Raw genomic sequence first — 26166 nt, 5'->3', positions numbered from 1 at the left:
AACTACAGAACAAGGATCGTGTGGTTGAGGCCCAATGTGAGACCAGGTTCAAGTTCCCTGGCCCCCTGATGATTCACATCATTAAAGAAACTCACTGTGGGTGAACTTGAAGATGTGGTGACTGAGAAGTGACTGAGGAGCTTGTGTTTGCCAAACAAAATCTATCAGCAGATGAGGCGGACCCACAGACCACCAGTTTGAGATCCCCAGCCAGGTCCCTGGTTCTGCAACTATTCCATCATCAATCCTTCCTTCTGGTTGATTCCCCAGAGGAGCTGTCAGTCCCGTGGCATCTGGCAGAGGCATTGGGGGCAGGGTGACCTGATTTGCTGGGCCTGAAGTGGAAGAAGCGGCCGGCTGCTGTAGGACCCAGAGGTGTCAGTTCCTCTTCTCACCCAGTTGACTGTGCTGCAGCCTGCTGTCAGATGTTGCCACGCGCCTCTGACTTCCTGTGAGGTCTAGGACAGCAGCTTTTCTCACATGCTGAGAAAGAGTATGTGAAAGAGACGCAGCCTGCTCCTTGTCTGCGCATGTCCCCTTCAGAGCCGAACAGACCACATCTACCTGATGATGACCTGATGGGCAACGGGACTGTGGTCATCTGAATCACCTGCCGAGGCCGTTTGCAAACTGGCTTAGGTGGTGCTCCTGGGGGCTCTGTCCCAGCCTTGCCTGTCCTTACCACCCCAGCCTCCCTAGCCCTCTGCCCAAGGCCCCAAGGCCCCAAGGCTCTTTCTGGGCCTCACTCACTGCCAACCAGCCAGACCTGCTGAGTCCTTGCTATCCATGGCCTTGTGGAGTGACTATCCTCTACAACAATGTATGCCATATCGCCACTTATCCAAAAAGAGCACCCAGTGGTTCCCAACACATGGTAATGTTATGTGTCTGGACTGTACCCCACACATATTTACAAGCAGGACAGCTCAAGAAAAATAAAATCCACAGGAATCTTTCCTTGCTACCACTGCCTGCAAAACAAACTCCAGACAGGCCTGGCAGGCTGGAGTTTTCCACGACAGGGCCTTGCTCTGTCTGCCTAGATTCATTTTCCATTGCTTCGCCTGGGAAAACTCTACCCCTCCCAGTCTGGCCCGTCACCCTCTCCTCCCTTCTGTGCATGGAAGCAGGCACCATGCTTGACCCTCTCAGGAAGGTAATTTGCTCCTGAACGTAAGCTCCTCCCAGGAGACCCCTTCAGCTCCTCTCTCGCACAAGCCAGCAGTGGATGGGGGAGCAGTGCCAAGCCCCCTGCTCTGTAGATGCAGAGAAAGTGGGACTGAGGGGGCTGGGTCACTTCCTCAGGCCACAGAGCTATGAGTAAAAGAACTGCACTTTCAGCCCAGGCCCTTTCACTTCCAAGTTTCAAGGTCTCCACATTACACCCCACTCAAGCGAAAACCACAAGACTTCTGGGAAACATGGGCCGGGTCCTGTATGAGGAGAGCTGGGTCCACTTGGGTTGCTACAATTGAATCCTGTAGACCGGATGGTCTTTGAACAAGAGACATGCATTTCTCACCATTTTGGAAGCTTCAGTTTTTCCTGTTCATAGGCCACACTGTTCTGGCTGAATCCCCACACAGCTAAGTGGGCAAGGAAGCTCCCTGGCATATTGAGGAAATATAAGTATTCTACCCATGACAGGTCCCATGGCAGGTAGCTAGGTAGCAGAAATGCTCACTCGGTGTTTTTTGTTGTTGTTTTTGTTTTTGTCTGCAGACTTACACAAGTCATTCAAAAAATTCCATTTTCTCTTGGCGGTTTGCAGCAACATGAAGCCTTTCTCCGAAAAGACATTCAACAGGGCTGAAAGAAGGAAGACACAGATGAGGGAGGCCCAACCACAGGCAGCACCTGGCTGCGATGTTTTTTTTTTTTTTTTTAAAGATTTAAAAATTTTATTACAGCCAGATATACACAGAGGAGCAGAGACAGAGAAGAAGATCTTCTGTCCGATGATTCACTCCCCAAGTGAGCCGCAACGGGCCGGTGCGCGCCGATCCGATGCCGGGAACCTGGAACCTCTTCCGGGTCTCCCACGCAGGTGCAGTGTCCCAATGCATTGGGCCATCCTCAACTGCTTTCCCAGGCCACAAGCAGGGAGCTGGATGGGAAGTGGAGCTGCCGGGATTAGAACCGACACCCATATGGGATCCCGGGGCATTGAAGGCGAGGACTTTAGCTGCTAGGCCACGCTACCAGCCCGGCTGCAATGTTCTTATGAGACTCAGGGCCTGACACAGTGGGTCCACAACCAAGTGAAGCTCCTGACACTTCTTTTGGGAAAGATGTACGGTTACCACTGTCAGCGTGCAAACAGAATCGTGACTTGCTTCCTAACATATCATGATGTATGTACTATTTAAACTTGTACTGATTTATTCTCGTTTTAGTTAAAAGGCAGGAAGACAGACACATCTCCCATCTCCTGGCTCACTCCCGCAAACACCTGCAACAGTCGTGGCTGGACCAGGCCAAGGCCAGGAGACTGGAACTCAGTCTGGGTCTCCTACATGGGTGGCAGGGAGCTAAGTACTTGACCCATGTCAAGTTGTTACACAAGTTGAACAGCTCAAGTTGTTACTTGGGAAATTTGGCTCGTTTTTTTTTTTTTTTTTTTTTTTTTAAGATTTATTTTTATTGCAAAGTCAGATATACAGCGAGGAAGAGAGACAGAGAGGAAGATCTTCTGTCTGATGATTCACTCCCCAAGTGACCGCAATGGCCGGTGCTGTGCCAATCCAAAGCCAGGAGTCAGGAGCTTCTTCCAGGTCTCCCGCACGGGTTCAAGGGTCCCAAAGCTTTGGACCATCCTCCATTGCTTTCCCAGGCTGGGAAGCTGGGAGCTGGATGGGAAGTGGGGCTGCTGGGATTAGAACCGACGTCCATATGGGATCCTGGAGCGTTTAAGGTGAGGACTTTAGCTGCTAGGCCACCACGCCGGGCCTGAAACTTGGCTGTTATATCTGAGAGTTCATGTTCAAGTTCTTGCTTTGCTTCCAATCCAGCTTCCTGCTAACACACCTCTTGGAGGCAACGGGGGCTGGCTCAGGTACCTGGATCCCGGCTCCTCACATAGGAGACCAGAACTGAATTCCAGGCTCTTGTCTTCAGCCAGGCTCAGATCTCTCTCTCCCCTTTAAAAGATTTATTTGTTTTTGCTTGAAAGGCAGAGTTACAAGGAGGAGAAAGAGAGATCTTCCATCCACTGGTTCACTCACCAAGTAGCCACAACAGTCTCACATGTGGGTGTGTGTGAGGAGTCAGGTGGGACAGTAGGCAGTTAGGGTCTTCTGGGTCTCCGAATCATTTTCCTCAAATAAAAAGATGGTATTTACTCCTCCATGTCTTCAATTTACCAGAGCACTTTTTCTCCCAAGAGATGAGGGCAAAATTAGCATATCAACTCCCCACCTACAGTGCCTGCCCAATTTAATCTCTGGGCTATTGCCAAGAAGGTAGTGGCTGAATGGTCAATTTATCATCAGAAAGGGACTGAGGAAGTTAGGGCTTTTCTGAGCTTTTTGTCTCTGAACCAGGCACCATGGAATCTAGGATTTTTTTCTTTGTTTATGGAGAAACTCCTTTGTAGTGAAGATTTTTTTAAATTTTATTTTATTAGATTCATTTAATTTTATTGTAAAGTCAGATACAGAGATAAGAAGACAGAGAGGAACATTTTCCATCCACTGATTCACTCCCCAAGTGGCCGCAATGGCTGGGGCTGCGCTGATCAAAAGCCAGGAGCCTCTTCCAGGTCTCCCACACGGGTGCAGGATCCTCAGGCTTTCAGCCATCCTCTACTGACCTCCCAGGCCACAAACAGGGAGCTAGATGGGAACCGGTACTCATATGGGATCCCAGTGCATGCAAGGTGAGGACTTTAGCTGCTAGGCTACTGCGCCAGGCCCTGTAGTGAAGTTTTAAAAGGCACTATCTCCACTGCTGAGTTTTCCTTCCTTCCTCCTGCCTAGGGTTTTTCCTCCCTTGGAGCCCCTCTCCAAGGAAGGAGCTCTCTCTTTCTTTCCTAAATAAATCCTAATTTGCAAACTAGAGTGTGTGTTCGTGAACATTCTTCTTTCATGTGATACAATAATTGAGTTTGCTGCCGTGAATCGCATGTAAAACGCCTCAACAGGTGCAGGGTCCCAAGGCGTTGGGCCGTGCTCCACTGCTTTCCCAGGTCACAAGCTGGAAGCTGGAGCAGAAGTGGAACAACTGGAACTCAAACCAGTGCCCATATGGGATACCAGCAGCACAGGCCGAGGCCTAAACTGCTACTCCACGGTGCTGGCCCATTTTTGTCTGTTTCCTCTTCTCCCGCCTACTCCCTTTTCAACTATATTTCATGAATAATTAATCTTTAAAAATCTACACTTTAACATTGATGTCACAAGACGATGTGATAGCCAGCTGCCAGAGAAGCATGCACAAAGCACAGTTGCAGGAGCAGAGTGTAGGAGCGTTGGGGGTTCTGGATGAGGTGGCCTTGAAACATGGACGAAGAGAAAATATACAAGGCACGGAACGAGGGAGCGGAACAAAGAGAAGGTCTACGGCCCAGTTGCCGCCCAGAGCATCAAGTGCATCACGAGGGTCACTCACCCACTGCCCGGGGACTGCCTCCCAATGAGGCCAGACTCTTCCTGGCCGTGAACCCGAGCTGCCCAGAAGCCCTCATTTGCTTACAGCTTAATCCTAATCTGATCCTGGCTTGCAGCAAAGCTCCTCTCACTTAGCAATAATAGCTTCCCACCTGCAAGTCCCAACAAGCACAAGAAAGAAAAGAAAGAAAAGAAAGAAAAGAAAGAAAGAAAGAAAGAAAGAAAGAAAGAAAGAAAGAAAGAAAGAAAACCTGTCACAGTGCCTCCAACATAGTATTACCACATGAGCCTTTTGTTTCAGGCATGCATGTATGAGTGTGTCAGCGGGGCAGTGATGTGAAATGTATTTCTCAACATAGGTTGAGGTTTCAAGCTTAAGGAGCCACCATATCTTTGGGGGGGCGGGTTGCAAAAAATGCATTAAGTAGTAAACACAGCCAGCCACTGTTTTCCTATGAGCAGGAAAAAACCCAGCAAGACCTGACCCCCAAGCCAGAGAAACCCTGAGTCTGGGAGTGAAAAGACAAGCCCTTGAATACTATAGGATGTGAAATCCACACCAACCGACTGGGATTGGATGCACTGCCTGAAATAGGTGGGGAGGAGCCAGAAGTTTCCAGGCCCTGCTCCCTGGGGAGCTGGTTTGTGGGCTGATTTTGAAGTTCGCTGAGACAGGAGGTGGAAAGCTTTGTTGGGCTGGGCCCAGGTTACATGACTGCCCAGGGGCCTGGTGTAACCGGGCTAGGATAAGAGTCACTGGGTAGCCTGTGGGCACAGGAAGCTCACAGTGAGGGTAGTGGGGTGGGGCTGGGGGGTGCTGACAATGTCATCGAAGGGCAAGGATGGAAAGATGAGAAAAGGATCAAGAATGACTGAGGATGGGGTGATTTCTGCTGCGGTTCAAGCAAGGATGGCGATGGAGGGCAGCGACGACGGGAGGGCCAGATGTTGCGCTGTCCACAGTTCCTGATTAAAACTAAGGATACAGTGAATTATTAGCCTGGTAGGAATGATCCATATTTTGATTTTCTTCAGTGGCCATCTTGCTGCCCAGCCAGAGCCAACGCTGATGTCTAACCACCAGGCTGGACTGCACCATTTCACACCCCAAGTCCCCTGAGTTTCTCTTCCCATGGTGGCCTCACATCCCTGCTAGAGTCACAAGCCCTCCCGCTGAGAAGGAACTGAAGCCCTTCCTCCATCCCCAACATCTCTCTTCACACGCCTGCAGGTGGCGGTGGGGTTGGGGCTACAGACAACCTGGTTTTCCAAAGACACAGCAGGGCTAAGAGGTTGGCTTTCAGCTCAGCGAAGGAGCAGTAGCCTCCCCTGCGGTAGATCTGTGGATCCAGAATGTGGATTCCGCCTTTTCCTAAGTGACCTCTTCTGGAGTCGAACAACTGTAGAGGGATTAGACAAGTAGCTGCGGTCAATACAGAGCTGGCAGAGGGCCAGAGTTTATTCAGAGATTGGGATTCACAACCTCCCCCCAACCCAGCCTCATGGTGCACTTCTTCCTCATCTTAACCTGGAACACAAAAGGGCTCCCAGGAGGGTGGCTAACCTGCCCTATGGTCTTGTCTATGCCTTGCCCCTCTCCATGCCTCTGCCCCTGGTACATTGTGCTGTCTGGACTTTCCTTGCCCCTTCTCTACATCCACCTGGATCCTACTGGTCCGTTTAGCTTAGATCCCATAACCCTCCAGGAAGCCAACCCACTTGGACTGCCTAGATTTCCTCAAAGCTTTATGCACGATAAGGAAACCAATCTCTTCCTTATACGGAACCTGGTGATGGCCAGTGGTTATCAAGGAGATCGCTGTTTCCGAGAACCAGGGACACTCGCCCATCCTCATGCACTTGACACACTGCTGAGTGTGGAGATGGATTTTAGAGCTGAGCCTGGCAAGATGGCTCATTGGCTTAATCCTCGTTGGCTTAATCCTCACCTTGCATGAGCCATGATCCAATGGGTGCCAGTTCATGTATGGCTGTTTCACTTTCCATGCAGCTCCCTGCTTGCGGCCTGAGAAAGCAGTCGAGGATGGCCCAAAACCTTTGCACCATGCACCTGCTTGGAAGACCCAGAGGAGGCTCCGGGCTCCTGGTTTTGGATCAGCTCAGCTCTGGTCATTGTGCCCACTTGGAGGGTGAACCAACAGGTGGAAGATCTTTCTCTCTGTCTCTCCTTCTCTCTGGAAATCTGCTTTTCCAATAAAAATAAATTAATCTCAAGAAAGAAAAGAACTGAGGTCTAACACCAAACAGATTCAAGTCCTAGGGTGAGGGTGGAAAGAAACCTTGTCTATAAAATGAGGGCTGCTATCCTACTGACCTGACCCATTTCAGATGTTCCAAAGGTTGCAGTAAAACTGTGGGAAAGTGTTAAAGCCACAGTAAAGAACTGGTTATAGTTATTATACAGTGGTAAGACAGAAGGAAAGGACATTCTTTTTCCTTGCCTCTGTTCAGTTGCAGGGTTGTGCCTGACTTGGAAGTTTTCCTTTTTTTCTTTCCTTCTCTCTCTTTCTTCCTTCTTCCCTTTCTTCCTTTCCTTCTTCTTTTAAAGATTTATTTTTTTGGACCCAGCGCAATAGCCCAGCAGTTAAAATCCTCGCCTTTAACATGCCGGGATCCCATATGGGAGCAGGTTCTAATCCCTGCAGCCCCACTTCCCATACAGCTCCCTGCTGTGGCCTGAGAAAGCAGTCGAGGACGGCCGAAAGCCTTGGGACCCTACACACCTGCGTGGGAGACCTAGAGGAAGCTCCTGGTTCCTGGTTTCGGATTGGCTCAACTCCAGTCATTGCAGCCGCTTGGAGAGTGAACCATCAGACCGATGTTCCTCTCTGTCTCTCCTCCTCTCTGTATACTGCCTTTCCGATAAAAATAAATAAATCTTAAAAAAAGATTTTTTTTTTTTGTTATTGGAAAAGCGTATCAGATATGCAGAGAAAAAGAGAGACAAAGGAAAAGTTCTTCCGTCTACTGGTTCACTCCCCAAATAACCACAGCAGCTTGAGCTGAGCCTGAGCCAGTCCAAAGTCAGCAGCCAGGAGCTTCCTCCATGTCTTCCAGACTGGTGTAGGGTCCCAAGGCTTTGGACCAGCCTCCTCTGATTTCCCAGGACACAAGCAGGGAGCTGGATGGGAAGTGGAACAGCCAAGACCCATATGGGTGCTCCCATATGGGATATCAGTAGAGGATTAGTCCAGTTGAGCCATTGCACCAACCCCTCATATGTTTTTCTTTATTTTTTGAGCTCTCAGATATTAAATCAGGTCAGAGTAAACAGGTCTGTTCATGAGGCAGCAACATGGTATAATAGGCACTACTCCACCTGTAGTACCAGCATCCCATTTGAGCACTTCTGAACTAATAGCTTGGGAAATAATTGGGACCCTGAACCCAAGTGGGAAACCTCGAAGAAGCTCCTGACTCCTATCTTCAGGAAAGCTCAGCTCTGGCTGTTGTGGCCATTTGGAGAGTGAACCAGTGGATGGGGGAGCTTTCTCTCTGTGCCTCCTTCTCTCTGTAGATCTGCCTTTCCAATAAGTAAACGAATTTTTTTTTTTTGTTAAAGGAATATTCAGAAAAGTCTCCATCTTGTTCTCGCCATCTCCTGCAGGTGGCCAGTCTCATCTCTCTGTTTTCATTTTTCTGTCCTTGTTCCCGCACCTTGAGCAAATACCTGAATATTGTTTCTTCTTGCCCCTCAGAGGTGTTATCGAGACAACTTTTTTTGCAGAGCAGTTTTTCAAGGGCCCCCCCCCACCCCGGTCATCCTCTGTACAGGCTGGTCAGGAGCGGCTGAATGAGCCCCAGGCCTGTGAGAACAGGGTTAGTTAGGTGTTGATCCCGACTGCACGGATTAGTCCTGGTGAGAATGAACTGACAGGCTTCCCAGCGCCCGCTCTAACATAAATACCAGCGCAGGTCCCAAAGGCGTTCCTTGGATTGGTAACGGGGCCACAACCCAGTTCTGGCTACTCAGGAGGCTGAGTCTCACATTTCACTCCCTAAAGCCACAGCCTCACCCAGCTCATCAGGACTGACTCGCCCAGAGACAATGCCTGGAGGAAACTGGATCCCTGAAACCCCACCCAGCCACCCAGGCACTTGTACCCCCTAGCAGCCCAGGCTTCATCCCTGCAGCCCCCTCTCCCTCACGCTCCCCGGAAGTCAGCGCTGTGTGTGCCATCAGCATTTCTTCAGGAGCTGGCAGGAATCGAGGCCGAGAGGTTCTCAGGAATTCCTGGCAATACCTCATTTAAAGGAGTAAATAAAAGGCCCCAGCCCCAGGAGAGGTGGTTGCAGGAAGTGGAGCATTACCGCCCACCCACCCAGCCCAGCCAGCCAGCCGCTGGAGTCACTGGAAGAAGCCGGAGGCGGGCAGGGAGGGGCCTGGCCTGGAGTGAAGCTGTCCACAAGCTCCGAGGCTGAGTCATTCCGAGGAAAAGGAGTGCCCTGTGTTCTCCACACGGGGCATCTGCAACCAAGGAAGGAAATGAAGCAACCCCAGACCACTGGGCAAGCCAGATCTGGAAGTCCCAGCCATGCCCGGCCGCACTGCTTTAGATCTATCTGCCCTGTTGCCCACGAAGGTCCCAGGTACCCTGAAGAGACGCTGGTGAGAAAAGGCACGGCCTCCGTTGGGGGGGCAAACAGTGCTCCCCTCTCTGGACCTTGCTTTTCTAGCTTTTTGCCAAGCCATAAGGCAAAAAGGCATGCAGAGCCAGGGCAGGGAGGAAGCCAGCAGCCCATGTGGCAGCTCAGCCCACGCCCACGTTCAGTCTAACTCACCATTAGAAAGCATTTGAACTGCAGTGGTGAGGCACAAGGTTCCTCCTCCCAGCACAGCACACCTGCCACCACTTCCCTCCATCCTACCCTAAGCTATCTTCGCAGACCCAAACTGTAACATAATATGGTAATAACTAGAACTTTAAATTTTTAAATAACTAACATTTGGTGCTGTGACCGGTTGGTTTCCCCCGGCACTAGGCTGCGCAGCCTTAGGGCCTTCGGCCACTACCGGTTGGGGTTCATTCCTCTGTTTGGAAATGTGAGGAGTTGGACAGGATGATAGGCAGTCAGGGTCTCTGGTTCCTGGTGAAGCTACCTTGTCTACATTGACTATTCAGGAGTAATGAAGAATCAATGACCAAAGTACAAGAAGGCCTGGCTAAGAGCAAAAGAGAACTCAAGCCATCTTTTCAAAAGGACTCTTAATAACCCCTCCCTCCATTCCTGTGTCATCCACTCAAAAGTAAAAAAAAAAAAAAAATTCTAATCAAACCATTAACCAGTTTCTTCCATCTCCCATTCCTCCCACCAGGATGCAACCACTACCAAGAGAAAACTCAGCTTGAAGAAGCCATAGAGACCAATGCCCCTTTTCCTTTATATGTAACAAAAGGGAAGAATGCAAGGAGTTATTTGAATATCCCATGCTGGATCAGGCACCATTTCCTCTTCCTCAGAGCTCACGAAATTTGCGCCAGTCCAGCCGTCCACCAATCAGGCAATTCACCTGCGAATCTAACCCCCAATCTCCCAGCCCCTTCCCCAACTCCACCCACTTACCAATCATTCTTAGGCAATCACCTGTGACAGTCTCAGGCACCAATCCCCTGGGCCCCGCCCTCAATCCCTCCCAATCCCCCACACTCCTTGTGGGCTCACCTGCGGCTCTTTCTCCCTCTTCTCTTTCGGGCTCCCCCTCCCTTTTTCCCACTGTTCTTCCACCACTTCTATCCAGTTCCTATCCCGCTGGACTAAACCTCCTAAGAGAGCCCGTTGAGTCTAGCGGTTTTAGCTCACGGTAAACAACCAGGCTGCAGGAACTAGCTGCGCATAATAATGTGACAACTAGAACTTTACTGTTTTAAATAACTAACACAAACCCTCCAGCCTGTTCTGTAAAGTTAGTTGAAACGACCACTTGTGGACCAACCAAGTATTTTTTAGCTCAAGGACTCTCAGATTCTAAGCCTGAGAAAACAAGATTCTGAAGAGTGGCAGCCCTGCACAGGGGACAAGAAGGGAATGACTCACCATTCCAGGACCCTACAGCAGGGGAGCATGGCAGACGCCAGGGCTGAGCCTCTGGCAGGCAGAACCACACACAGCCTAGGGAGAACTTGAAGCAGGCTTTTCTAGAATCTCCTGGTAATCCTGTTTTTCTAGCCAGCTAGCAGGCTCCGTGCCCAACCTTGAGTGGGTAGCAAGGGGGCTAGGTGCCCAAATGCCCTGTTTTCTTAGCAGGTGACTGGCAAGATGGTGCCCAAGCTCAGGCTGCCCTCTGCTGGCCATGCACGGAAGCTGCAGTGGGGTCTGAGACCACAGACCCTCCAGTAGATGCCTTCCAGCAGATGCCCGTGTGTCTCCTGGATTTTCTGCATCGGTCAGGTCGGGGTGACCCTGAAGTTAAATGGCTTCCTCGCCATGGTGCCCAACACAAGGATGGACCTAATAAACACTTATCAAATAAAGACCTGGGTCAACAGTTAGCAAGAGTGGGGGAAATATTCAGGAGAGCAACTTTATACAGTTTTGTGCCTTCTGTTTCAAATTCTGCTTTCTAACAAATGCTAACCTCTGACGTCTGCAGATTCTGAGGGCTGGTCCTCCACCTGCTTCTTCGGTGGCAAGCTGCTGCTGCCAGGCCTCACTTGGCCTCCTCCCGTAGACCACGGGAGCCTGGCTCTTCTGATACCTCGGAGACGCTGACAGCTCTCGCTAGAACTAGTTCACTGCCTCTCCCTTTTTTCTGTCTTGACACATTGCCTTCTGTCCAGACTTGGAGCGAGACTTGAAGACAGTGCATCATTTCTTCCAGCTCCTGCCTGAACCGTGAGCTGTCCTCACTCGTGTGCACTTAATGGGGAGGAGGAGAGCAGGCAGCAGGAAGGGCTGCAAACTTGGGCCCTTTCTAGAGCTCCACAGGGTTAGCTTGGGATTGGGCTGGGGGCAGCAGAGACAAGGTCCAGGCCCACATGGAGGGCCAGGATGGAGTTCCTGACACTTGCCTTCACTGAGGCCCAGAGTTGTTGTAGCCATTTAGGTGAATAAGCCAGTGGGTGGAATATAGCTGTCAATCTCTCTCTCTTTCTTCTGACCTTCGTATAAATAAATCTTTTTGTTAGAAACTTATGCGTAAATTTTAAAAATATTTTTACCAGTGTATCTCTTTTCAAAAACCATTTATTTGTAAAAGTGGGCCCCAATTAACCTATTAAATATGCCTTGACAGCAAACTACTAGACCCTCTACCATTGCTTATACCTACAATGTCATGGTACACTTAAACAGAGGAATGCTGGAGTCAAAGCTACAGCTGAAGAATATATTATTGTAAAACACAGAGGATAGTGGGGAGGTGATAAGGGAAAAAAGGAAAGGGAGGGAAAGGGGGAAATCCTATACCTACAAAACTGTAAAACATAAAATAAGAATAAAAAATATTTATTTTTATTTTACAGAGAGAAGGAGAGACAGAGAAAGAACTTCCATCTGATGGTTCATTCCCCAAGTGGCCTCAATGGCCAGAGCTGAGCCGATCCGAAACCAGGAGCCAGGAGCTTCTTCCAGGTCTCCCACGCGGGTGCAGGGTCCCAAGGCTTTGAGTTATCCTAGACTGCTTTCCCAGGCCACAAGCAGCGAGCGGGATGGGAAGTGGGGCAGCCAGGATTAGAACCAGTACCCATATGGCATCCCGGCACGTTCAAGGTGAGGATTTTCACTGCTGGGCTATTGCGCTGGGCCCAAGAAAATTATCTTTTAATTCCATTTCTCTCCTAAGCTTTTTCAAGCAACTTGTGCTTGGTGGTGATACAGGGAGGGGGTGAATTTCTTCAAGCTTTCTTTTATTATTCCTATTTATCTTTCAGTGCTTTTTTTCTGACCAATACCAGGAATGTAACTCTTTTGCTCAGCTAAATAAAACAGATAAGCAGGAAAAATTCAAAAGGCTACACAGAACAGGTATGCTGGCTCACATTCCTTCCCCGGTCCCTTTCCCCTCTAAAGCTCTGCTGCCATTCTTTAGTGATTCCTTCTAGAAATGCCATTGTAGGCATACAGACCTGTGTGCACCACCAGGTATTCAGTCAATACTTCCTGAGCACCTGTTATAAGCCAGGTGCCATTCTTGCACAAAACACACGCAAATCTTTGCTCCAGAGAACTTCTATTCGAGCCAGCAGTGGGGGAGTCAGGCAGTCAGTGAGGTCAATTGGTCAAAGATAATATGTTTGGGGCTGACACTGTGATGTAGCTAATCCTCTGCCTGCCACGTCGGCATCCCACAGGAACACCAGTTTGAATTCCAGCTGCTCCACTTTCAATCCAGCTCCCTGCTAACCTGGGGAAGCAGTGGAGGATGGCTCACTCCTTGGGCCTCTGCACCCCTGTTCAGAGACCCAAAAGAAGCTCCTGGCTCTTAGTTTCTGATCAGCCCAGCACTAGTAGTTGTGGAGTGAACCAACAGATGGAAGATCTTGCTCTCTGTCTCTCCCTCTCCCTCTGCGACTCTTTCATGTAAAATAAATAACAGTTTTTTAAAAAATTAACAATGTGTCGGATGTTGAAGAGGTACAGTGAAAAACACTGAGTGTGGGCAACGCAGCAGGGCCGTCCGTGGTCTGCAGTCCACTGGCTGGGCTGCCTTAGCCATGAGCTGAGAGCTGAAGGTGTCCAGCTGCTGCCGGTCCCGGCTCTGGTCCCTCAGCCACAGTGGCCTTGCCCTGCTCTGCTAAGTCACGGCCCTCCTCTGCTTCCTAGCACTGGAGGGCTTGACCGGTGTGACCAGCAGGTGTGGCAGGCCCTGCAGGGTCAGCTGGAGGAGTGCCTTCCAGGCATGAAGATGGGTAACAGCTCATCTTTCACTCCTTTCCTGGACAGCGTGCCTGTCTTTATTGAAACACTGTGCCCCTGTTCTGCAGGGTGGCAGCACAGAGATCACACCCCCTCTGGGTACTTGTCAGAAACACACATTCCTGAACCCCACCGCGGTCCGAATGGGAGCCACAACTCTGGGGTGTGCCCCACAATCTGGGCTGGAACTGGCCTACCAGGTGGTTCTGATGTACGATGAAGCCTGACAGCCTGTGCTCTGTAGGAAGGCTTACCTGCTCACACGCCAACCACGCAGTCAGAAGTACACAGCTCTACAATAAAGAAATAAATAAAAGCGCTTCTAAATTAAATCCTAGCTGAGAGGGACAAATGGTAGGTTATATAAAAGAGCAACCATGCAGATCAATCATTTGGAAGTAAGAACCAAGGCAAGGTCAGTTGATCCTCTGAGTCTTACTAACCAATCTGACTGTAAGAGTGCCAGAGGTCACTGGGTGAAGTAAGCTAAGCCATCCACGCACAGGAAAAAAAAAATCACACCATCTCTCTTACATGCAGAGGCTTAAAAACAGCTGATTCCATTGGAGTTTAAAATATCCTGGTGGTTGCCAGAGGCTGGAGAGTGCAGGAGAGGGGAGGGGGAAAGATCGTCCAAAGATACTAAGTTACAGCTCTGTAGAGTCAGCAGCTCTGGATCACACAGAACAGTAACCATACAATGTTTATGTGCTTATATTTCTCTGTTTAAAAAACAAACCAGCACTTTCAAGGCGCTTTCAAAGTGAGGGCTTTAGCCACTAGGCCACCGTGCCGGGTTGAGCCAGGATCCCATATGGGCGCTGGTTCTAATCCCGGCGGCCCCTCTTCTCATCTAGCTCCCTGCTTGTGACCTGGGAAAGCAGTTGAGGATGGCCCAAAGCCTTGAGACTCTGCATCCACGTGGGAGACCTGGAACAGCTCCTGGCTCCTGGCTTTGGATTTGCTCAGCTCCAGCCATTGCGGCCGCTTGGGGGAGTGAATCATTGGATGGAAGATCATCCTCTCTGTCTCTCCTCCTCTCTGTATATCTGACTTTCCAATAAAAATAAATACATCTTTTTAAAAAAAGTATCATTACTACTGAGGCTTGAAACCAACTAATAAATGGTGGGCATTCTGGGCCTGGTTAATGCCAAATTACCAATGTGCCAGTATAGTTGCCTATTTTATTTTTTAAAAAGATGTATTTATTTTTATTGGGAATTCAGATATACAGAGAGGAAGAGAGACAGAGAGGAAGATCTTCCATCTGTTGATTCACTCTTCACTCCCCAAGTGACCACAATGGCCAGAGCTGCGCCAATCCAAAGCCAGGAACCAGGAGCCTCCTTTGGGTCTCCCATGTGGGTGCAGGGTTCCAAGGCTTTGGGCTGTCCTCGACTGCTTTCCCAGACCATAAGCAAGAAGCTGTATGGGAAGCAGGGCTGCTGGAATTAGAACCAGCACCCACTTGGGATCCCGGTGCGTGCAACGTGAGGACTTAGCCACTAGGCTACTGCGCCAGGCCCCTATTTTGTTTTTTTAGTTCCATTTCTTAAAGATATGTATGGTGCAGATGCTGGCATGCTGGCAGACGAGATCTGGGGACCTGTGCCTGAGTATGCATGAGCCCTGGGCAGGCATGCAAGGCCTCAGGCTTGCATGGCACACTACCAAAGGACTGGGCTTGGGGATCTGCACGCTTGCAGGCGTGGGAGGCTGTAGATTGTTCAGGGAAGGGGGTTTGGGGATGTGTGTAAGCGGGACCTGCTGAGGAAGAATGTGACATGTGAGGTATGACTTCTGGGGGACTTCCACCAACCAGGCACTTGCAAGTTAATGAGGGGGCTGAGACCAGGTGGCTCAGAGGCGAAAACTGGAGGACCTTTTGAGGCCAAATGAGTATACCCACCCACGTGGGAGACCTGAGCTGGGCATGTTGGTATCAACCACCATCTACCGGCACACGTGAAAGCCATGGCTGGAAGGCCAGCCTGGCAGGGCTCAACCACAGTACCCACCAGTGAGTTTTGGGGCAGGGGGTGGACCATGTCAGACTGGGCTATGACACCAACAAGCATGGGAGAGAACTGGATCTGGGAGCAGATTCTGTGAGAAATTTTTGGGCTCACCCCTGTGGGACTAACCAACTCTATCGCCCAGCCCACGCTCACACTGGCAGGTGCTACTGCCTATCCAGCCAGACCTGTCCCCAGCCCTGGTTCTCATGCTCACCAGGGCATGCAGTGAGAGCTGCAGCCCATCAGAGGGGTACCCACAATTTCCCTATTAGAACCATTCCAAGCCCTGGATCTTTTTTTTTTTTTTAAGATTTATTCATTTTATTACAGCCAGATATACACAGAGGAGGAGAGACAGAGAGGAAGATCTTCCATCTGATGATTCACTCACCAAGTGAGCCACAACGGGCCAATGCGCGCCGATCCGAAGCCGGGAACCTGGAACCAAGCCCTGGATCTTGCACTTGCCAGTTGCCCAACTTTCTCGAGAAGAGTATCTTTTAAATGTTAGTTATTTGGTTCACAGAAAGACGGAGGTGAGAGACAGAGCATGCACACATGCACTCCCATGTACTGGTTCATTCTCCAAACACCCTCAAGGACCAGGGTTGAGCCAAGGCAGAGGCCAGGAGCCAGAAACTCAACCCAGGCTCCATGAGAGTGGCAGGAACCCAATCACTGATGTCATCACTGTCCTCTCCAAGAGGGTGCATATTGGCAGGTGGCCAGAATCTGGCCCCTGCTCTAGGTCCCAGACATCTTAATCAGTGTCTAGGCCAAATGCCTGCATCTAGAAGTCTAGCTTTACCCCTGAACTGGTTTTCATCTTTGGATAGACAGCACTGTTCTGGAGACAGCTTCTTGCTCATTTTCCAGCCTGAATAATCCTTCAAGCACTGGGTTACAACAAGCAGCAAAGTCTCTTTTTGTTGTTGTTATTGTTTTATTTTTTAAATAGCCTAAGGTGTCTCCTCCCTATATGTTTTCCTTCCCCATCGTTTTTGGACAGATACTTGAGTCCCTTCTGAATGCCAATCACTGTATTTTCACAGAAGATACAAGGTTAATGTTTGGACTCAAGCCTACTTCTTGCCAGCAAAACTTGGAAGCCAGAGATGACAGAATATGTTCTGAGATAAAACGAGTGTTGTGCCAGGAGTCTTCCATACCACCCCCAAGTTAGTGAGTCACTAGGAAGACTTACAGGAGCCTACCTCCTATGGTGTTTTGTTTTACAGTGAAGAGATACAAAGCAAAATCCATCAGGGGAAAAGGCTCATGGGGTATAGTCGGGGTGGGGGTGGAGCGGAGCCAGCAGGGCAGCTCCCAAGGGCTCTGCCCTGGTGGAGCCACACAACACGCACTTCATTCCTCTGGCAAGGAGTCATGACAACTTGAAAGGCTGTCTGTCAGGGAAGCTGACTCAGTGTGTAGGAGATGCTGTTGGGGGCGGCTCACGGCGATATCCATTGTTTAGTATGTCCCAAGTTCCAGGCCCCCCGGAAGGAAAGCAGGTCTTTAGACAAAACTACACTGTACACATAGTTTAGATTCAGTGAGCCACTCTTATCAGGGGTTAGGAATCTTCCAGAAATTCACATGCCAAGGCCAGCCAACGGCCAAGCTAAGCAGGCTTCCACGAGAAAAGCCTCTGCTCTTAGCCTGTTTTCCCATAGATTGTTCATTTGGAATTTAATATTCAAGAAAAAGTTGTTCCCAGGGTGCCATTGTGGCATAGCAGATTAAGCTGGAGCACGTGGTGTCTGATCCCACATAGAGGCTGGTTCAAGTCCTGGCTCCTTCCACTCTCAACCCAGCTCCTTCTTGATATGCCTGGGAAAGCAGGAACTTGGGCTCCTGTGTCCCATGTAGGAGGCCCAGATGGAGTTCTAGGCTCCTGGCTTTGGCCAGGTCCAGCCCTGATCTTTGTAGCCATTTGAGGAATAAAACAGCAGATGGAAAATCTCTCTGTGTGTGTTTCTTCTCTTTCTTTCTGTAACTCTATCTTTCCGATAAATAAATATTTTTTAAATTACATTTCAAGAATGAGGATGAAATAAGGAGAATTTCAGGATAAAAAAAAGAGATTTGCTTACAAGAGAGCTTCAGGATGTACTTTAGGCAGGAGAGCAAATCAGAAACATGACCAGAGGTTTAAGAAAGCCTGAAGAACACTGTTGGTGCAGAAACAGTAAAGAATGTGTTCTGGGCTTGTGATGGGGAGAAGTCGTATGGTTAATGTGTTCAAGTTTGAGGACAATAAAGCTGTGAATTAAATTCACATTTCAATGTTAATTAGAAATGCCAAAATATCATGAGTAAAAATTACTAGGCTAAACATATAAATCTAATGCTTGCATAAAGAAAAAAAAGAATCAGGAGGAGTGCTTTGGTCCACTGGGTTAAGCTGCCACTCGGGACACCCAAATATTGGATCGCTGGTTTAAATCCTGCTTACTCCACTTCCAATATAGCTCCCTGCTAATGACCCTGGCAGGCAGCAGATGAGAGCCCCAAGGATTTAGGTTTCTGCCATTCATGTGGGAGACTCCAATGCAATTCGTGACTCCTGACCTCAGCCTGGTCCAGCTCTGACTGTTATAGTTAGAGATGTTGATGAAAGATGTGTGGGGTGGTGGGGGATGTATGATTCTGCCTTTCAAATAAATAATAAATATCTTTAAGCAGAAAAACTACAATGGTCTTACCCACTTTCCTGTAGTCCTTGACTCTCTGTGCCCTAATCAACTATGTAAAGATTATCAAAATAAAATAATGTAAAATTCAATACCATATTAGTTAACTTTATGATGTTAATTTCGATGTTTCTTCCTATTGTTGAAGTTGTGTAGTGACATCTCATTGGAGATGATATTTTACTATCTCTACTTTCAAACCAAGGATGGTCTCCCAATGAAACTGTTGAATTTATCTGGACAGTAAGCTGCTGGACTCTACATGGTCCATGTCCGCAACGAAGGAATCATGATTGGATATGAACTGTACTACTGTAACAATATGGAGGAATTCAAATGGAGGGGAGGGCTTGGGGAGGGGTTGGAGGAATCCCAGAGCCTATGAAACTGTGTCATAAAATGATATTTTTAAAAAAAAGGACAAAGGCAGGCTGAGTGCTCAACAGGTAAGTCATTCCGTCTGTAGTTCCCAGATGGGCATGGACTGCTTGTTTCTTTATTGTCTTGACATTTGGATCTTCCTAACAGTGAGGGAACAAGCATGCAAGTTTTGCTGGCTTTTGGTCAATGCATCCAATCAGGAGACTGAGAAATGACTGCAAGATGGACCTGCGGATCCACTAGATCCCCAGGAGACAAGCGAGAGACTGAACTCAGGTTCCACTGCCTTGCCTCCACTGGCCCAGGCTAGGCAGGGAGCCGCAATGACAGCATGTATCCTCAGAACTCAGTATTCCATAGTCCTCCAAATGTCTATGTGCACGGTTATGCTAGGACCATTGGTCCCTTTGAGGAAGAACTAGAGGAATATATATTGTATGATTTTTGGTGGCATTGCCAGGCCCTCTTTGGGAGGGAACGTGGCCATCCTTCTCTGGATGGGGTCTGAGTTTGAGAAGTGACTCAGATCTAGACATGAATGAGCACTTGTGGTCTTCACTGTGGCCGTTGCCATCAGACTCAGCTCCCCAGGTCTTCATTTCTTCTGCTTCTGCAGTCAAGTTATTCTCTAGTGAAGATCTCACATTTCTCTCCCTTGAGGAACAGGTGGATCAGCCATTGCTATAGCTACCTGTGTGTCAAGACAGCCTGGCTCCCGTTTCGGGCTTGCTGCTTGTCACACCCTCCCTGCCTCTGACAGTCAAGCAAGCCCCTGCACCTGCCCCTACACATTCAGAATCCCATGGCTTCACGGCATCTCATCTCACTGCCACTACCACATCTGGCCTACGCTGGCTCCAACTGCTGAGTTTCTCACGGATGACCAAATCTCCTAGGCTAGCGAGCTCTGTTCTGCATCAGGAGTAAAGGACCATAATGCTTCTGTCTTTATTTTCTAACTGTTTAGGGGGAAATGTTAACACACAGGATGAGGACTAAGAGACTAGACAAGCAGCCAACCAGTGAGGTTAAGGGTCAACAGTAGGAAAACCCGAGTGCAGAACACACATGTAGGCTTTGTATTATTCTTTAACCATCTTTCCATGTATTCTATAGCAACTGAGATTCTTGTATTTTCTACTTTATGAAATCTTATCCTTAAGGAATACTGTGTTTGAGTCCCTGCCCCAGGGACTTAAAGATTTATTTATTTGCTAAAAAAAAAAAAAAAAAAAAAGGTGACAGAATGTGAGGGAAAGACAGAGCAAGCTCTTCCATCTGCTGACTTACTCCCACAAGGTAGATGTGACAGCCAGGGCTCAACTGAAGCCAAGAGCCAGGGATTCCATCTAAGTCTCCTATGTGGATGGCAAGGGGCCCAAGCACTTGAATCATCATGTGCTGCTCCCTAGCATTTACATTAATAAGGAACTGGATCAGAAGCAGTTCTCAAACCCAAGCACCCCAATAAGGAAGGTGGGCGGTCCCAAAGAGCACTCTAACTGCTGCACCAAACACTCAGCCTTGTTCTCTATATTACTTAAAAATTCACTGATTTATTCACTTGAAAGAATAAGATACAGGGGAGAGAGAGAGAGAGAGAGATCTTCCAACTACTGGCTCACTCTCCAAATGGCTACAACAGACAGAGCTACTGAATCAAATGCTCACTCCTAACTAACATTTTTTAAAAATATTTATTTATTTTTATTGGAAAGGCAGATATACAGAGAGGAGAAGAGACAGAGAGGAAGATCTTCCGTCCAATGGTTCACTCCCCAAGCGGCAGCAACGGCCGGATTGAGCCAATCCAAAAGCAGAAGCCAGGAGCCTCTTCCGGGTCTCCCATGCGGGTGCAGGGTCCCAAAGTTTTGAGCCATCCTCAACTGCTTTCCCAGGCTACAAGCAGGAAGCTGGAAGGGAAGTGGAGCTGCCAGGATTAGAACTGGCGCCCATATAGGATCCTGGCATGCTCAAGGTGAGGACTTTAATCGTTAGGCTATCACGCCGGGCTAACATTTAAAAATTCATTCTTTTCGAGCTTGGCACAGTAGCCTTTCCTTATCTGACTTTCTAATAAAAATAAATCTTTAAAAAAATCATAGGTTTCTACATTACCAAGGTAAGTATTCTATATACATGTTTTAAATATGTTTATTTATATAGCTCAGTATTTGAAAATACAGAATAAGTCATTTGGATTCTCTGAGTCTTGATATCCAAAATTTTAGTCTACTTCCAAGAAACATTATGAATAATTAAATGATATAAAACATCTGAAAGTAAATTAGAGAAGTCAAGAGCACTATGGCATGTAGGTTATTAAAATATTAATCAGGCAGTGGTAATGGCTAAGGTTTGTATTCACTTTCCAAAAGAAGTAAGTAGCATTGATGGTCTTTAGGCCATCTTCCAGGCAATGCATGAAATGCTTGATGTGTATAATCCTAGCACAACAACAGGGGAGCTTTTTTTTTTTTTTTTAAAGATTTATTCATTTTATTACAGCCAGATATACACAGAGGAGGAGAGACAGAGAGGAAGATCTTCCGTCCGATGATTCACTCCCCAAGTGAGCTGCAACGGGCCGGTGCGCTCCGATCTGAAGCCGGGAACCAGGAACCTCTTCCGGGTCTCCCACGTGGGTGCAGTTTCCCAATGCATTGGGCCGTCCTCTCCTGCTTTCCCAGGCCACAAGCAGGGATCTGGATGGGAAGTGGAGCAGCCGGGATTAGAACCGACACCCATATGGGATCCCGGGGCTTTCAAGGTGAGGACTTTAGCCGCTAGGCCACGCCGCCAGGCCCCAGGGGAGCATTTTTAACTTTATTTCCAGACTCAGAGCCTGGCGGCTAAAGTTCTTGTGATGAATGCGCCGGGATCCCATATGGGAACCGGTTCTAATCCCCGCAGTCCCACTTCCCATCCAGCTCCCTGTTTGTGGCCTGGGAAAGCAGTCAAGGACAGCCCAAAGCCTTGAGACCCTGCAACAAAGTGGGAGACCTGGAGAAAGTTCCTGGCTCCTGACTTCGGATCAGTGCAGCACCAGCCGTTGTGGTCACTTGGGGAGTGGATCATTGGATGGAAGATCTTCCTCTCTGTCTCTCCTCTCTGCATTATCTGCCTTTGCAAGAAAAATAAATAAATCCAGGAAGAAAGAAAGAAAGAAAAGAAAAGAAAAGAAAGAAAGAAAGAAAAAGAAAAAGAAAACCACAGGCTATCAGGAGAGGCTTCTGCATCGGACACAGGATCACAGTGCCATGCTCAGAACGACGATAGTTCTGGGAAGTAATCTAGACTGCATAGGCAGGGTCAAGGGCTTGGCTCCAGTCAGTCCCATCAGAGGAAACAATCCACACCATGAACCCCATATATTGAATCCTCAACCAGTCAAGCAGTATCTTTGTTTTTTTTAATTGAAGTTCTTTATTTTATGCACAAAGAGCTATCATGATTTTCCAAAGCATCGCGGTCTTGCAGCATCCATTTAAGGAACATGACTTAATCCAACTTGATGAAGCCGATATCCTTGGCGTACTGGTGGAAACATGTTCAGGCTGTGTTTCCGGATCAGACTGTGCCGGTTCGAGCATACTCAGCAAGAGTGGGAACCCTGGGCGAATTTCCGTGGGTGACTCCGATTGAGCTCCTGGTGACCTATTCGGTCCTCACAAGAGCGAGGAGGTAAAAGGTTGAGTGGTATCTTTAATTTACAAGTTTTCCAAACAACACAGATGACTGGGTCATTGGGAATAGTGCAAGAGTCAAAAGCTTACAACTCATTCTTAGCGTATCATCTAAGGCAGTGGTTTGTTTTGGGGTTTTTTTGTTGTTTGTTTGCTTGTTTTTTGTTTTGTTTTATTGGAAAGGCAGGTATACAGAGAGAAGGTGAAACAAAGATCTTCCATTCACTGGTTCACTCCCCAAGTGGACACAACGGCCAGAGCTAAGCCAATCCAAAGCCAGGAGCCTGGAGCTTCTTCTGGGTCTTCCACATGGATGCAGAGTCCCACGGCTTTGGGCCGTGCTTCACTGCTTTCCCAGGCCACAAGCAGGGAGTTGGATGGCAAGCGGGGCCGCCGGGATTAGAACCGGCGCCCATATAGGATCCTGGTACAGTCAAGGAGAGGACTTTAGCTGCTAGGCTACCGCACTGGGATGTTGTTGGGGAGGCAGTCAACACTTCAGTGTGGGTTTGGTAGACAAGTACAAGCAGAGGTGTAATTTTAGAAGTTGATTAGTCAGTTGTCTTGTTATTTTACTAAAATACTTGAAAGAAGGTTCTGAGGAGGAAGCAGATTTATTTCAGTTCATGATTTGGAGGTTCACAAACCATCAGGAAGTCCTACTAGTCAGTGTCTGATGGAGCCTGGCAATGGCCAAGAGTGTGTGGAGGAAAAAAATCTTACATCGAGCCAGGAGGCAGAGGGACTTTGGGAGAACAGCCCCCCTCTACCCGCTGGGTGCACTCTCCTTACTAACCTCCCGCGGTTCCTTCCTGGGGCTCCACCCTAACAACCTCATACAATTCAACAGCTTCCCAAAAGCCTGACCATGAGACATCATAATTAGATCAAGACTCCACCTTAATCCGTCCCTAACCCATTAACTGTTGGCATAAGACTTGGGGGGTTAAATGTCTGCAGGATTTGGGAAGGCAAATCCTGTCCAGGCAAGGCAGCTACCATCCTTTGTCACTGTGGCTGTTTTTCCCCTGAGCTGTACCGTGTGATTCACAGTCATGAATCATCCATTGCTGCATCACTCCAAACGACGGAACACAAGTTACATTGCAGCTGTGCGGCCACAGTGTGTCTGACTGTGGATTGACTGTTATTAATTAGCTTTGGGTTGAGACAGTGCTAGGTTAATTTTTAGCACTGTGACTTTGGTGACTGTGCTTCTGATGGATTCGGGTAAGAAAAATCAGAATCATCACACTCACCGCCATAGCACAACACAGACATCGTCGAAAATGCAGGCAAAATGGTTGCTGTTTCACTGACTAGTGGAAGGACTTTGACTACCACGTTAGGAAAGCAAGTAATCAAAACATATCATACTACAACATAATGCTCAACAAGAAATTAGGGGCTGCACACGGTGGAAAAGGAAAACAAAAATCAAGGCTGAATCACAAATTCTAGATGAGTGTTTTGTCCCTTTTCCTCCCCAACACACCACTGCCTGGTCAAGTCTAGCAGCCACTCAACAGTTCGGGCATACCATACAAACACAAACGCACTATCATACCGATAGATCTCTTGATATTGGTACATGTATTGGCAGGTCTCTTACTGATTATCATATTTTAGATGGCTCTATGCAATTGATCATTATGTTTTCTGATTCAAACATTGAAACTTCATGTTCCATGAGAGAACAAAAGAAGAAATTCTGATAACAAATGTGTTGATCCCTGGCAGTCTAAAGCTGACCCGTCAGGTCTTGCGACCATCAGGTTTCTATAGGTGCATCATGGCACCAAAAACTACCAAGGCTCCCTTAATTCTCAGGCACTTGGGAACACGGGCTCAAATCATCTTGAGTTCTTTGACAATCAGCTTGAAACTGAAGCAGCGTAAGATGAGGGGCTGGCACAGTGGCATAGCAGACTAATTCTCTGGCTACAAACGCTAACATCCCATATGGGCACCATTTCATGTCTCAGCTGCTCCACTCCAGATCCAGCTCTGTTTATGGCCTGAGAAAGCAGTGGAAGATAGCTCAGGCCCTTAGGCCCCCGCACCCAAGTGCGGGGAAGGAAGAAGGTCTTGGCTCCCAACTTTGGATCAGCCCTGCTCTAGCCATTGAGGCCATTTGGAGAGTGAACCAGAGGATGGATGCTCTCTCTGTGTCTCCCTCTTTTTAAAACTCTGCCTCTCAGATCAGCACTGTGGCATAGTAGGCTAAGTCTCCACCTGCGACACTGTCATCTCCTAGAGGCAGCTGGTTCGGATCCCAGAAGCTCCACTTCCAGTCCTGCAGACAAGCTGATATAAGAGCTCCCTGTCTGTCCTTCTCTTTGCATCTCTGCCTTTCAAATAAAATAAGTTTTAAAAACCCTCTGCCTATCAAGTAAAATTTTTATTTGAAAGGTAGACTTTCACAGAGAGAAAGATTCTCTGTCCACTGGTTCACTCCCCAAATGGCCTCAAGAGCTAGAACTGTGCCAACCCAAAGCAAGGAGCCATGAGCTTCCTCAGGGTCTCCCACTGCCCACAGGGACCCAAGAACTTGAGCCATTTTCTACTTCTTTTCCAGTCCATACAAAGGGAGTTGGATTGGAAGTGGAGCAGCTGGATCAGAACTGGTGCCCAAATGGGATGCTGGCACTTGTAGTTAGAGGATTAGCCTGTTCTGCCACAGCACCAGTCCCAAAATAGATCTTAAAAAATAAATAAAAAGAAAGCATAAAACTAAAGACCACTGATCTGTTCTGATAAAAACTAGATTTATCTGCCTATGTAGCAGATAATACAAAATGTAAGTACTGACAAAGCTCACTCAGTCTAGAAGCTTCCTAGTGAAGAAAATGAAAAGTTTCGGGAGAGAGGGAATTTGTGGAGGAGATAAGGGAAAGCCCAGAGCCTATGGAATCATACAGTAAAATAAAAACAAATAAATAAATGTGTTACACATTAAAAAATTTAATTTCTTGTTCAAAGAGCTAGCTAAAAGAAAAGGAAATGAGAAGCTTCCAATGTGCCTGGGAGAAGAGCAGAAGAGGGCCCAAGTGCTTGAGCTCCTGTCACCCACGGGGAGACGCAGAGGGGTTTCCGGGCTCCCACTTTGCCCTTGCCCAGCTCCAAACATTCTGGCCATCTGGCGAGTGAACCAGCAGACAGGTGATCTCTTTCTCCTCCTCTCTGTAACTCTGCCTTTCAAATAGATCAAAGAAAGTAGTGTTGGGATGGCAGGGAGTAAGGGCAGGAAGGTGGGAAGGAGGATGGAAGGAAGAAAGCGAAGTCTTTGCTTGTCAGTTTGTGGACGTCATGTGTGCAACATCCTCAAACAAGGTAAGGTGCGCCCGGGACACTGAAGCTTTCTTAATGTGGTCACTTTTCCACTTCTCAAAATGTGCAGAAGCACTTGATGAGAAGCGACTAGCAGCTCAGCTTTCATCAAGCCCACGTAAAACGGACTCCTGCAGTCAGTCCATTGTGAGCACATCATGCTCAATGTTCTCTCGACAAAAGCATTCAGCATGGCACAGTTAGGATTTCCGGTTTCATCACCGCAGAAAGGAAAGGAAGGACGGCTGAAAGATTGTGGGCAACTGAGCAGTGTTACTGGAAAAGGAAACAGGAAAAGCAAAAATATCTTATCGCATCATGGGACGGAAAGAAATGTTATGATTATTTTGTATTGAATACAGATGGTAATTTTAGCTAGTATTGTATTTGTACTCTTGTATCTATGCATCTCATTTATGAACTTCAAAAATAGAGTTGGTCTCTGGTGCATGAGCTCTGCCGGGTAGACTCGTGGGAGCTGCTGGGTCTCCTCATTTTCACATGTGCATGTTCCCCTTTTCCTCCCCAGCACCCTGAACTCCGCTGTGCAGTCTCTGTAATCAGCAGG

General features: G+C 48.1%; 1 pseudogene; it reads right to left on the bottom strand.

Annotated features, from left to right (window-relative positions):
* Positions 1-21996: 21996 nt before the first annotated feature.
* Positions 21997-23549, bottom strand: LOC131481052 (small ribosomal subunit protein uS14-like; annotated as a pseudogene).
* Between the last annotated feature and the right edge of the window lie 2617 nt (positions 23550-26166).

Source organism: Ochotona princeps, chromosome 8 (genome assembly GCF_030435755.1).
Source record: "Ochotona princeps isolate mOchPri1 chromosome 8, mOchPri1.hap1, whole genome shotgun sequence".
In the NCBI taxonomy this organism is placed as follows: domain Eukaryota; kingdom Metazoa; phylum Chordata; class Mammalia; order Lagomorpha; family Ochotonidae; genus Ochotona; species Ochotona princeps.
The sequence above is the reverse complement of the archived record's forward strand: the minus strand, read 5'-3'. Positions and strand labels throughout refer to the sequence as shown.